The sequence below is a fragment of the Euprymna scolopes genome, chromosome 41 (assembly GCF_053919585.1).
Source record: "Euprymna scolopes isolate OS-2025 chromosome 41, ASM5391958v1, whole genome shotgun sequence".
In the NCBI taxonomy this organism is placed as follows: domain Eukaryota; kingdom Metazoa; phylum Mollusca; class Cephalopoda; order Sepiida; family Sepiolidae; genus Euprymna; species Euprymna scolopes.
In genome coordinates, this window is record NC_136522.1 from 55,003,380 (window position 1) to 55,019,122 (window position 15,743).

General features: G+C 35.4%; 1 protein-coding gene across 1 annotated transcript in view; it reads right to left on the minus strand.

The window, feature by feature from the left end:
* LOC145266525 (carbonic anhydrase-related protein 10-like) overlaps nucleotides 1-15,743 on the minus strand; it is an 892,910-nt gene that overhangs the window by 388,597 nt on the left and 488,570 nt on the right. The gene's annotated exons all lie outside the window — the stretch shown is intronic.

Below are 15,743 nucleotides of genomic sequence, written 5' to 3' on the forward strand. Positions count from 1 at the left end.
AAGTATCGAAAATCTATTTACAATAGTCTTCCTTCACGTATACTTAAAAAAGTAATTATTGTCGATATTTCCTACCGACGAGTGGGGGGGGAGAAAAGACGTTTAACTTGCAACGAAAAATTACCTCGTTGCTTACAAGCAAACGTATTCTTGTAAATATAACGTGCTGTTAACAGTTGTCGTACCGGCCTGATAGATCTCTAACAACGATAAGAACAAAAAAACTACAACAACAACAAGCCTACAAAGGTGACTGTTTTTATAGTCTCAATCTCTCGTTCAGCGAGACTGAAACGAGACTGGAATGTCCATTTAAGCCACAAGGAATAGCCATCCTATTTTCTTCATTAACAAACACCAGGCCGGCCCGCTCACAGCCACGAGTGTCTTTCCCTTCCCATCGAGCCACCCTCGGTAAGTCAACCAATTTAATTATCACATTATGTAACAGTATATTTTAGATCACAACAGTGTAAGCTTGACGGTATAACGTAAAATATTCACCTGAAAAAAAATTATTTTTATCTAAAAGAGAAAATAAATGTTTTAAATATCACCAAGCCCAAATATCAGCTGACGTGCTATTGTAAACAAACACCGACGGAATTTGATGATCGACATTATCATTATTATTTTCGATAGTTTTATTTATTTATTTCTGTGTTGCGAATTACTCTACCGGGCAAATTATATCCCATAACATATATTATTCAACAGAGGATTGATTCTATAATGCACACACACGCAATCTGAATACAGTAAAATATCATCTTTAAGCTCATTGTACGACCGGGCAATATCGGGCGTCCATGGATTAATCTGAGTGTCAACACAAAAGAATACGCTATTCCTGTTATCAATATAATCGCGAAGGAGGAAAATTTATGTATGACCAAGTGTTAAAAGAAAGGTCCCCTTTTCTTGTAAGAAAAATATTGAATAAGTAAAAATGAGATTATATAGACCGAGATTCGAACCTAGTAAGCAAGGTTCCGAAATATATTCAGGAAATAATTCGCATTCTTCAATTTAATATAAAATAGTAGATATTTTCTTTTATATCGCAAGTTTCTTAAAACGTCATTAGCTAAAGTCCAGAATATGAGCATGATGCTTTTCTTTGGAACGCTAATGTTTTTCAATAGTTTGAATTCTGGAGACGGAAGTCTTTTTTCGAGATAAGTGTATTTTATATTAATCTTTTTATCTTATCAGTTGGATTTTATTAAGTACAATACTTTATATATATATATATATATATATATATATATATATATATATATTCTAAATAGAGAGTAGAAAACGCAGTGGGTGCGTTATCGGCAGCTCCCGTTACTCTCGCTTCTCTTTATTTGTCCCTCAGTCCTCATTTTAATGAGTGATTTTTCTGACAAAGGGAGAAGAAAAAGCTGTTTTTTGGCAGTATTTTGCGCGGCCAATTGATAGAGATGGCGGAAAGTCTCTTTTTCTATGTCTATCCTTGTAACCATGCAACTAGTAAGGGTGCTGGAGGTAAACGTTTTATCTCAGCTGACGTTATCCGCCTGATAGTCAGGGACCCGAACCTTGGGTTAACCACTAAGGAGGCTGTCCTATCAGCAGGTGCAAGTACTGGCCAAAGTATTTCCATTTGGAGGATGGATTCTAGACCATGCGGTAACTTCTGCTCGGACATCTCGATGCCATATAAGTGAGTAATTGTTACGACTTTACCTTATGTTCTACAAAAAAACCTTCGTTTCTTTTTCTCTCTTAGTTTCCCCTCTCTGTCCTGCTCTAAGCAATTCTGACGACCTAGTCCACAAATTACAAAATTCTATCATGAAAAGTTTCAAGAAAAATACACGATTAAACCCGGATCTCTAACTTCCAATGCAGACCTCCACTACCATGTCTCCATCCCCAACATCAGGGGCCTACGTTCTAATCTTCCAGAGGTTGAAACCAAATAACAGGAGACTAAACCTAACCTTTTATTTTTAAGCGAAACTAGCATTGGACAGGATATTTCCCTAGATGTGTTCGTAATTAAAGGATACTCTGGCTTAACTTCCAATCTGACCCCCAAGATCGTCATGGGCATGGAATATGTGTCTATATTAAAGATAGCTTTCCATGTTGTAGGGACATCTCCATAGAAGATCCTAACTTACCCTATATGTGCTTCCGAGTTGCATTAGCTCACACTACTGCATTTATATTTACTCTTTATCGCCCCGACAACAGCGGAGTTACTATCTTTAAAAGCATTTCTGAGAAAATTGACCAAGTCCTATCTGCTTATTTTTCAGCTAACATTCACGTATGTGGAGACGTCAATGTTCACAACGTGGAATAGTTGACCCATTCAAACAAGACAGATGATGAGGGGAGGTTCTGTCATGATTTCTCCATTGCTTATGACCTCACTCTAATTGTTCAAGAACCCACCCGAGTGCCCGACAATGACGGCCAGTATGCGAGTCTACTAAACCTTTTTTTTTCCTCACAACTTGCCCTGAACTATGTTCAGTTTCTGTTCTGTCTCCTCTTGGATCTTCCGACCACTCTGTTGTATCAATTAAGATAAAAATGAAATATAATAAGTCCCCAGACGTACCTCTCCATCGTACAGTATATCGATACACTATGGCTGACTGGGGTAGCGTCCGTACATTTATATCGGATCAACCTCTGCGTTCCATGTTTAAAAAGGATGTGTCCTCTATAGTATCAGACCTGACGGAATGATTAATTGTAAATATAGACCGTTTCATGCCCTCAAAAAAGTTCCAGCAAAAATCTAACAGCCAGCCATGTTTTCACCAGATTGTGCTGCTTCCCTTGCACACAGAAACCACTTTGGCCACTGCTTCCAACGTAATAGATGTATAGAAACTAAATCCGCTTTTAGGACTGCCAGCAACCATTGTAAGAAAGTAATAAAAAACGCAAGAGAGGTGTATGATCAGTCCGTCAAGTCCAAAGTAACTGAGCAGCGGCTTGGTTCCCACCAGTTTTGGCAAATAGCAAACAGAATCCTGAATAGAAGCGTGTGCTCTATCGCCACTATCATCAATGGACCTGAGGTAATCTTGTTAGCATAATACAAAGCCAAACTCTTTGCCAAGAACTTTGCAGCTAATTCTACCCTTTGGGACCAAGGCCACCAACCCCCAATATTCCCTACTGTATCAGAAAACACGCTATGTTATATACATATATCTCTACGTGATGTTGCCAAGCTAATCAAAAACAGTGATTCCAGTAAAGCAACCGGCCCTGACGGTATTCTAATTATAGTACTAAAAAAACTTCAACCGGAACTAGCACACATACTTACAAAACTGTTTACACGTTGTCTTAAGGAGAATTGCTTCCCAACACCTTGGAAAATCTCATCAGTATGATCTGTATTTAAGAATTCAGGTGATCGCACACCCCCCTCTCAGTACAGGCTAATAAGTCTCCTCTGCGTCATGAGTAAGTTGCTGGAATCTGTGTTAAATAGAGAAGTAAGTAACCATATCAGCAAAAATAACCTTCTTAGTGACACACACTATGATTTCCGTTCTGCTAGATCTACAGCAGATGTACTTACAGTTATATCTCATAGGATTAGCGAATCTCCCGACGGAGGAAACCTTTCTAGGGCAATTGCTCTTGACATATTTAAGGCCTTTGATAGGGTATGTCATGAAGGTTTACTTCACAAGATCTCTAGCTATGGTGTAGCTGGAAATGTCTTCTCAATAATTAAATCATTTCTTTCTGACAGGTTCATAAGAGATATGGGCAAAAATCAGAAGCTCACAGTATTAATGCTGGAGTTCCTCACGGTTCCATCCATCGCCCAACTATTTTCCTGATCTACACTAATGATCTTCCAAATCACATCCTTACATAATTCATAGACATTTATGCTGATGACACTACCATCTATGGAAGCACATCTAAGTAAGTAAACGACCAAGTTCTCTCCGATTCCTTTTCTTCTGATCTTTAGCACGTGGTGCAATGAGGAAAGGAGTGGCTGGTTACTTTTAATGCATCTAAAACCAAGCTTCTCTCTTTACATCACCAACGTTCTGATCCCCATCTGGCATCAATTGAAATGAATGGTTCTCGTCTTGATGAGGCCTTAAGTTTTGACAAACTTCTGAGCTTGACCATTACTCCTGATCTTAAATGGAGCAGGCACATCAAATCTGTTGTCAATGCCGCTGGAAAAATGGTGGGATCCTTCTATCGAGCAAGTAGATATCTCACTGCTGATACAATTATCTATCTATATAAGAGCCAGGTACGTCCAAAGATGGAATACTGTTGCCACATTTGGGCAGGAGCTGCTAGAAAGGATTTGTCCTGCCTTGATAGAGTTCAAAATAGACTTCGTAGCCTCGTAAAAGATGTTCTTTTCTCTTCCCTGCAACCTCTATCTCACAGAAGAGATGTTGCGAGTTTGTCTCTACTGTATCGTTATTTTCATGGAAAGCGTTCGACTGAGCTTCAGTCTATGGTCCCCCTCGCCAAACTTTCACAAGAAACACTCGTCTAGCTGAAAACACTATCCATAATTCCCCCCACTCGTAATCTGTACCTAAACCTAGATTCCACGAACAAAGCTTCTTTCTTAGAACTGCACTCCTGTGGATTTATCTTCCATTTTCGTGCTTTCCAGCTGCCTACAGTATAGTTGTCTTCAAGTCTAACGTAAACAAGTACATGAGCCGTTCCACGTGTTAGCAAATTTACCGAATTTCCATTACTAACGATTACTATATTGTTCACTTTCTACTGTATACTCTTTAACCCTTATACTCGAGTGGCCGCTTTGCCTTGATAAGTGATGATGCCTATGTAAAAAAGGAATTTTTTTATGAAAACTGAATTAAAATAAGGCCAGTTGCAAGAACGAACAATAGCAAATTTTAATATGTTTAAAAATAAGTAAGCTACGTGAGTTCAGGCCACTGGGTCGGGCACATTCTTGGGCATGTGCATTACGTCATAGCAAAAAATGAATTCTCAATATTGTTTGCTAGTTTTAGGAGGTTGGACAGAGTTGGAGACAGGAGGCAGTCGAGTCCGGGTAGAATCAAAGGTGTGTCCCCCTTTGGAAGCGAAGGATTAGAAAGTTTAAATCATGTAGTCGACTTTGAATTTGTGGTAGTCAACATCATTGCGAGCGGTCGAATGTAATAAAAGAACACATATTTTGTAACTGCGTCTTTGTGTCGTCGATTTTACCAAATTGAAGGTAATATGAACTCTGTCTATAACACATCTAAGTAATGTGTCCCCTCTCCATCTAAGTAATGGCTGTTTCCTCCTGTGTCATAAGAACTGAAAAACCTTCTATCTAAATATATGTTATCAGAATCTACAGAACTGTATAACTGTCTTTTCTCCACCTCATGGATATGAATGTACCCATCCTTCTGTCTCTCTCTCACATATGAATGTCCTTATATAACATAGTCGTCATCTTAAAAATGCCCCATCCTTATGCAACACATACCTGAATTAAATGCCCGTTACTACGTTTTATTCTGCAAGAATCGAAAAGAAAAAGGGAATCTTGGGTTACCACAAAACACAACGTAAGGCCCCCCCCCCAAAAAAAAAGAAGAAAAAAAAACAAGAAAAATATGCTAGACGAAATAAAAAAATAATAATGAAGAAGAAAAAAGACACACATATACGCACAGAAGAAAAGAAACAGACTAGTGTAAAAAAAATATGGGATAGATTATTTACTCTCTATGAAAATATGTTAAATATCACTTAATAACCCTAACAATATCCCTAACCCTATCTTATAAAACATTTCCTTTTAGGCAAAATTATACTTCATTCAACAAAGTGGTCCACTAGTAGGGTAATGCGTTGGTTCCAACTTTTCTCTTTACAATTATATGTCACGTTGTGTAGAAATATATAATGTTTTTTGAACGTACTGCTCATTTTCGATACCCCTTCTTAATTAAACTTTTCTCTTTTCTTGAAGCAATTTATGGTAGTCTTTATGACACACTACGCTTTAATAAATATAATAATTCTTTTTTAGTTTAATACAGCAGTTCTAAAGCTTCTGTTTAAACATTCGCGTTTTTTTTTTTAAATATGTCTACCTACAAAATACGTTTTCGTGTTCGATATTGCTTCATAATTGGGCATCCATATCTTTTTCCTTTTTATTATTTGAGGTATGGCGATTTTAAGAAAACAAAATCGTGTGCTTTTAAAGCCTGAGCATCAAGAATGAATCGTAGAAAAAAGAAGACGACAAGAATTTCGTAAGCCGACGGGTATCAAGTGAGAGGTGAATCATGTTTCTATAAAAATAACAGCCAATTACATAAGATAGACTTGAATTAAGTTGAGAACAATTTTTGTTTTGTTTTGGCGACCGGCACTTAATTTAAGCAGTGCGCCCGCCTACCGGCGGCCAACACCCAAGTCTAAGCCATATGCTCCTACTTCACCTCCACACACACAAAATACACAATAAAGTGGATTTATAATCCCAAGCGTTGTCATTGTACTGAGTCTAGCACAATATGAGAATCATTAGTTTCGAATATGATCAGGATTATATGGAGAATATCAGAGTAATGTGCAATGGATTTGTGAGAGTTTCCCGTCGTTACGATTGACTTTTTACAGAAATAAATCCAGTCAAAACTTACAGGCGCTTAATGAAAGGAGCTAACAAAAACGAAAGATAATAATCGCAAAGACAGGAATCCCTATTGATCTTTATCTTGAATAGACCAAGATAAAAACTAAACGAGGAAACAATCACCAGGAAGAGAGTTTACAAGCCTGTGGTTCTTGGAAATAAGCCACTGGAAAAAGAAGCTGAATTACGATGATGTAGAAAAGTAACGAATGGATGGATACCACTATAATTCAATAACTTGAGTGTTATTTCTTCCGTCCGTCAGACCAATAATTTCCTGAGTAAGGTTAACACTTTTGTCTAAACTTCCAACTTCCAAACTTCTGTATACGTAACGCATCTTCTCTCAACTCTCAACGAACTTCTGCTAATTCAACTTATTTCTTCGAAATCCAACTTCAAAATGAACCCCCCCCCTCTAAAAAATCAACCCTCTTTTATCTCCAACCAGGAACATCTCATTTGCATATCGGGTGGTCACATTGCAGGCATATAAAGAGATGAGGCAGCTATTTTTGTTTCTTTCTTCTTCATTCATTTCATTCCACGACCGGCCCGTGGAATTATGCACACGTGCTAATTCGGTAAGTCGCACGTTTCCCTACAACCACTAGTCTGACGACTCAAACGCGCTGTAACAAAATATTCCACACTCGATGAAATAAGAACTTGACAAGCAAATCGATTCACTACTCCTCTAGTCAGGGATCCACCGTGGTGTACATGGAATAAATATCACGTTCCTCTCTGAATAAGCGATATTGCACTGTACACAGCCCATTGTCTGTTTTATAAAGTTATTATATATAATGACTTGAATAAAAATTTAAAATGCAAAGATCAACTACTAGGGTTCAAATGGGCTTTAAACACAACAATTCATTTCAAGCGCGCCCGTGATTTATCAAAGACACCATTATCGATGTTAAACGCTCGGCTCTTCTGCTTGTCAGGTGATTAAACTGTGGAAAAGTAATTGTGATGTTAGGCTGTATAAGATTGTTAACTTTAATGAATGTCGGATTGTTCTTTTATTCATCAGATAATTTTGATTATTGAATTTTGATACTTATCTAAGAATATTGTCAGACATATAAAGTAAATGGGCGAAATTTCAAAGCTTCGACTCCGGCGTTCCGGAGTATATAGGGAGTAATTATACAAATGCATACAAAAGGCATATTGTCTGGTACAAGTCGAGATTTTTTCAACTCTATACTATGTAGAAAAATGTGTAAGGAAAGTCCTTAAAAAAAAAAAGAATTACTGTGCCCTCTGTAGATGTATAAGGAAAAATTAAAGATGGCGCCCGACTCTCTCTTTAACACGGTAAGTTCAGGAAACGATGTTATAAATGTTGCAGCAATTCAATAACCATTATACACCGGTTCTGCACGGAATCCAACTAGCAAGGTGCCTAGACGGACGCGAACAGTTACTCAGACCGGACCCAACAACGGTAAAATATCCTCACACGGCACGAGAAGCAACAGCAACACGATTCCCAAACCAACTCAATCGTCGCTCACCACGTCTTTTTCATCACCCGCTTTTATGCTCGTTGTAGGCCGGATAAATTTGCATATTGCGAGAATTCGTGTGACTTTGCGAGACATCATACTTTACAAAAGACGGCGGCCGCCATCTTGATCTTTCTTTATCTATTTTCGGTCGGTGACGCCGAGCTGGTCTCGAGGTAAGTCGGTTCTTTTCGTCCGTCTCTCTTACGTACCCACACAACACGCAAACATGCGGGCGCTTATCTCCTGGATGCACGTTACACACTATATGACTAACGTTTCAGAATTTATATCTGTAAGATAAGTTATTGGTGTGTATATGCGTGTAGATTTTAATAAACATTCACATTTTGCCCCACTCTTAAATTAGGAAAGCAATTTTGTTTGTGCAGAAAGAGATCAGGTAGCACCTAGAAGTGAGAGTTGACCTAAATAAAACGAAAGCCACGTTAGTTCTGAAAGAAATCTGCCTTTTACTAGTGAAGTTTTAGCAGATGAGATATGTTCAAGCCGCTGTACTCAGTAAGTGGTACATCCTCTGAGAATGTAGCAATTACACGACAAAAAATGCATTATTTATATTCCATGTAGACAATGGACTATTTGAGGGCCTCTAATTGTAGAAAGAAACAAACATGTTATACACTTTAAGGTTATAATATATCGAAGGGAAAAATCGTGTCGATCCTTATTGCAGTTGCTCCCCTTTGTCAAGGGCGCCCCTGTTATATATATATAGGAGTATAAAGGACGCATTTTTTCATTCAAGCAAATATTATTACATGCAACGGAGACACATTGCTTTGATTATTTATTTTAATTTTTCGATTTTCCGAATAATCTTTTTTGTATCAAAATAAAAAGTATTGTATAAAAGTTCCCTATTTGTTGCTGTCACAAGCGTTTTCGATTTGTCCACGAATCATTATAAGGTGTTGAAGTAAAAGTCCGAAGGAGCAAAAATTAGAATTAAAAATGAAAATTAAAATACACCCTAATCGGCGATAAGCTCAACATATTGAGTCGATAAAAAGTCGATTAAAAATATGGGTCGAGCATCAAAATAAAAAAAACAAAACAAAGTGTCTTCGTTGCATTCAATAATTTGTGCTTGTGTGTGTGTGTGTGTGTGTGTGTGTGTGTGTGTGTGTGTGTGTGTGTGTGCGTGCGTGCGTGTTTGCAGCAAGTAATTACTCAGCCATAAAACAACACCTACGAAGGGCGGGCAATAAGTAATGCCTCTGACCCACTTCCCATAGCAGTAGAGTAACGAAACTTGGCACAGTTATTTGTCTTTCTCTACATAGGAACCACCCAGTGTTATGTTTTTCTTCTATCGTTTAATGCAGCTCTGGAGACCGTTTTTGTAGAACACCCCATCTTGGTCGTCCAACCACGACTTGACTTCAGAAATCAAGACTGCATCATCTGGGAAACGCTTTCCTTTCAAAACCAACTGCATGGCTGGGAAGAGGGAGAAGTCAGAGGGTAAAAGGTCAGAGGAGTAGGGAGGATGGGGTATGATTTCATAATCACACGCCCGTGCTTCTGATCTGGCCACATGCGAGTTGTAGACTGGGGCGTTGTCCTGCAGGAGGAGGGTACCTTTGCTGATCTTGCCCCGCCTCTTGATTTTGATAGTTTCCCTTAATTTCCTCAAAAGTGAAGCATAATAGGCTCCTGTAGTTGTGGTACCCTTTACCAAGAAATCTGTCAAGACTACTCAGTCCTGGCCCCAAGAGGATTGTGAGTATGACCTTGCCGGCGGAGGGATGCACCCTTGCCTTCTTTGGAGGTGGTGATCCCAAGTGCTTCCACAGCATTGACTGGCCTTTTGTGTCTGGATCATTTGCCATATAACCTGTAGAGATATAAATCATTGCACATGCAAAATTTCAGCTAAATCAGACAACTGGAAGTGGGACAGGGGCATTACTTATTTTACGCCCTTCGTAACATCCCATGATGAAAACCTACAGTCGTCCGACATTAGAAATATCTTAACTAAAAATACGCACGCACGACGTCTAAAATTACTAGAAGCCATACTTACCAAAAAACTACAGCCTCTTTTTAACCAGATATCATTCCCCTACATACTAACAATATTAAATAACTAACAAGAAACTAAATAAATAAACTAAAAATCAAAAATATCGAAATTTAAAATAAAAATTGTTCGCCCCCAATCATCCTGTACCCACCATTATAACCATAACAAAAAATTAAAAATAAAAAAAAAAAACTATGATTACAATAAGCCATAAAGGAAAAGAAAGAAAATAACAATAACAAGAAAAATCGCTCCGTATGATAACCGGATGCACCGACGGAGAGGACTTGAGAAGAATATTGATAAACAGCAATATTTGGGCGCCAGTTTATTAAACATGTTGGCTGAAATAAAAATGACCGCTTGGCGAATGGAAAAGACATCCAGAAAAATCGAAAAAAAAGTAAAACTCTGTCGTGTTCAATGAGACAGGATTATATATATACTAGCAGAAGTACTCGTCGTTGACTGGGTTCAAAAACAGCCCACAGAAAATGAACTGTGATTGATGAAATTATGATAGGTTATGAAAAGGAGGGGGTTGTAATGAGACAGGTTTTGATACTCAAAAATTTTACCCTAAGCAAAATATGATTAAATAAAGATAATTTTCGCGAAATTATATTTTTTTATATCAACTTTGTTTCAATTCGTAGCCAAGAGTGATCAACAAAATGATTTTTCCTTACAAAGAGAAAATGTTATATATATAATAATATAAATATACAATTAATAAATGTTACCATAGTCAATAAAAGTTACTTTTATGGTAGAAAAGTTCATTGGTTTGTATTTTTAAGTAGTTTGTAAAAAAAAAAAAATTAATTCACGAACCGGTTTAAAAAAAAATCAAAATGGCAGCGACTTTGAAATGGAGAGCTCCGTTTTCAATTTGAAGGAAGGGCACCTGAGCATTCTGTGATAACAATTTAAGAGAGTTACGTCAGCGTAAGGAATATTTATAAGGATATTTTAATGTTTTCCGTTATTTTGTGCTTGAGGAATATTCAATGATGGCATGTGTAATCTATATAAACAATCATTTAAGTAGTTATCACCTCAAATTTCGTGTTAATATCGGTTAGTTGAAATTATTTCAAGTAAAGAGCATTAAAAACTATTTCAAAACAAAAAAAAAACATTAACTGAACTTTTATTGACTATAGTAACATTTATTTCTTGTATATTTGTTTTTTGGGTTGTCGTTTGTTGGCTCTTCTGCTAAACACTCTTCCTAAATAATATTGACAAAATATCGAAAAACAAATGAACAAAAACAGTTTTGAAAAATAATGAAGTTTTACTTACTTTAGTAAAATAATCCGAAACAGCAAAATGGAATATTAAAAAAGTAAACACGTAATTACTTTAGTTTTTTAAAGCCAAGAATCGATATAAATATGAATAAGAAGAAAATGGCGCCCTTTTCAAACAGAACAACTTCGTTTAAGTTTGACAGTATTTAACGGTGGAGTATTGTACCGTCGGATTCAGGGTTGTAATATTGTAATGTAAAGACTACACAGAAAGGGTTGTAATCAACTTAATTCCTTCTAGTACACTGACAAAATAGCTTAAACAGATATATAAATAAAAATAAAAAAGGTTATGTAAATGTTTTTTAAAAAGACACGTAATCACGTGAGCAGGATTTTTTTCTTCTTTTGACACAATAACAAGTAACGTTCTTATTTTTTATTATTTATCTATTTTCGAAAGAGTGCCACGTGCAAGGGGAGAAGGACAATGAACAGTTATGCAAAACTTGTGTCGAGAATTGTCTAAAGTTCCGACATTTTTCTTTTGGCTTTCACTTTAATAAGAACGTGAATTTATGAGGTGAATTTATTCGACACGATATGATAAAACTCAAAAAAATAAATAAAAGCTAACGTGAATTAATATTAAAGTTGAGGTATTATTGTGGATCCTCGCCCCATTTAAAAAAAAACATTGTTAAACTTTGTGACATATTTACATTATATGGAAGTCAGGCGCGAACGAACTCCCAATAATTTGATTATATCATATTTCTTCTAACTGAAACATAATTATCAAAGTATACGTACGCAAATAGATATGAAAAGGCTTTGTTAAAATTTGTGCCATATTTCCATGGAGTACAGGCGCGAACATAGAACCTACCATTTTATTATACCATCCCTATTTAAGTTGAAACATACTTATAAAATAATTCTTATGTACATCCATATCAAAAACCCTTGTAAACGTTTTTTTTTCACTTCCATACTTTGGGGGCTAGGCATGAACGCAGACCCCAGAATTTTTATGGACCAACGTTCTGTCAGATCAAACGTACCCATTACTGATCCTCGAGAAATCTTCTATCATTATATGTAATCAGTTTTTTTTAATAGTAAACCATATAAGAGCCTATTCGTGACCAGGCACACACACACACAGACGTTCAGCTTATATATATATATATATATATATATATATATTATATATATATTAGTAAGTTATGAAAATATATATGCAAATAACGCTACTTAGAATGTTCCGAGATTCATCCCAGTGAGAATTTGTCCGGCTTATGCGAAGAGTTGCGGTTATCGCGCATTTTATATAAACACATAGTATTGAATTTACTAGTCAGCCAATCGGCTTCTTACTTGTAACCTATTTAACGCTACTTATGTATTGAGAACTGTTCAAGAAAATACGGTAAATTTGCACATAAAATTATATCTCCTTATATTAATTTATGCGATTAAATAATATATATATATATATATATATATATATATATATATATATATATATATATATAATTGATCTATATTCATGTAAAATACTTCCAACCAATTTATGAATCTTTTTTATACATTCCCACAAATAACTTTCCATTACAAAAAAATAATTTACAGTATACAAAAATGTATTATTTTCTCATGCAATTGCAAACTTCGCAGGTTTCACATTCATTATATATGATGACAAAATTCACGTAAGCTTAGCATTGTTGCGTAATCACATGTTGGGAAAATGGAGGCAATATTATGATTGCAAATGTCTATCATCGTTGTTTTTCCGACCATGAAATGAGATATTACAAAACTATAAATAAACATTTATATATATGTAATTTAAAACTTGTTTACAATTATGTGCGGCACACACTCGGACACACACACACACTATATATATATATATATATATATATATATATATATATATATATATATATATATATGCATGCATAAGCCTGATAAATCCTAGCGTGGATGGAACGCGGAATATTCTGTGTAATTAATTGCTATATATATATTTTATAACTTACTACATAGTTCTACCTTCGTATTGAACACTGTTGAGGTAAATACTTAAGTTCACGCATACATTTATATGTTCGTATATTAATTTATGTGATTAAATGAAATAGTCATATCTATATATATATATACACCGATGAAGACTGAAGGATCGCGCGGAAATATGTCCCTGCAAAAAAAAAGGTTTACATTTTTTTTCATAATATTATTTTGCATTCCTGCACGTCACCAATTGAAAACCAATAAAGAAAATTTATAAGCTTTTATACATTTCGTATTCTTATTTTATACATTTCCATACATTATATATATATATATATATATATATATATATATATATATATATATATATATATATATATATATATATATATATATAAAGAGCTTTTTCATAACTAATGCCTACCGTGGTTTTTTTATGATGCTTAAATGGATTAGAAGAGGTTGCAAATTAAATTGTTATGATGACTGAACTTATGCATTCATGATTTTTAATTGTAATCGCGTTGTTGCAGATGTTGACGGTTTGAGGCTCCTAGAAAGCAACCCTTGTCATGGGCGTACGTCAGAAGCCGATATGTTCTATTGGATTTCTTACAAAATCACATTGAGATTAGTATGACTTTGTAGAAGCGTAAATCATGGTACCCCTCTGGTCTTAGTAGCTCTTCACGTCCGCAAGTTTTCCGAGTTAAAAATACGTTCTGGTTTCATGATTAGAAATATCCAGCTTTTGATTTCATCTGCTTCTTATTTTGCTAACACAATAATACCGTGGTGGACAGCCACACACAAACCCCACGTGTTTGGTCGACAAAGCAAACACCCATCTTATAATAATATGTATTTTGAATAGAAATGATTTGATGAAATTTTATTATCTCCCTTGCCGCTGTAAGATAACACATTCGCGTGTGAAAATCATTTTTTTTATTATCTATAAGAGAGAAAAGCTTTTTTAAGATCAGGCTTTTTAGATTTTCGATACATTGTCGGATGAATTTCTGTACAAAACATATCTGAGATTACTGCCAGATATATAACTTGGACTTTGAGAAATTTGCTGTTTCGGAACATGCACACACACACACGAAGTGATTTACATATAATTGTAGACAGACAGATTAAATAGAATATATATATATATATATATATATATATATATATATATATATATATATATATATATATATATATATACTTCATTAAATCACATGGATTTATATGCGAAGGTATTAAGTATGCGTAAACTTTAAGTATTTACTTCAACAGTGCTCAATACGTAGGTAGAGCTAGGTAGTAAGTTTATATATATATATATATATATATATATATATATATGACGATTAAGCTACACAGAATATTCCGCGTTACATCCACGCTAGGATTCATCATATATATATATATATATATATATATATATATATATATATATATATACTCCCTATCAGGTTGAGGATTTGGGAAGTGATATGCAAATTACCATTAGCGTATGAAGCGATGATTTTTGTGTAATCGTTATGTCTGTATTAAATGAGTCCCGTGTTTATAGGTATCCCAATATGAACTCCCCTTCATCTTTTACACATGATCACCTGCTGCACAGCATAACTGAACAATGATTTATAATGCGAATTTTATAAGGACATATTGTCCCATCCTGTAGACAATCTTAACGTAGCTCCTTCGGATTATCACTTACTTAGAGACTCATAAAATAGGACTTCCATGAGGCATTACACGCAGTTATTTAAACGGTTCAACGGGTGCATTGAAACCGCAGAACATTACTTCGAAGGAAATTTGAGTTAAATATTGTACTATCCAGAAAGGAACTATTTAATTCAAAAAAAGATCACACGTTGTACTTATGGCTTATATCTTAAATATCAAATAATTTAAATGAAAATTTAAAAAAAAATTAAAATGCAAAAACAGAGAAAGAGTTAAACCTTGGTGTTGTGCGTCTTAATACCACACCAAACCAGCGGTCAGTTACTTCATGGAAAAGCTATACACTCATCTAGTTGTTCAAGAACTCGAGACGTTTTGTTGGCTGCCTCTCAATACAAGAACAGTGTTTAAATATGTCTTAAATCTCTAAACTCAGGATTTCATACACATAAGTGACATCAGCCTCGCGGGCAGCTAGGAAGCTGATGTTAGCTTGAGTTTCTGGAATGATCAGTATAGATGGCGAAAGATACCGG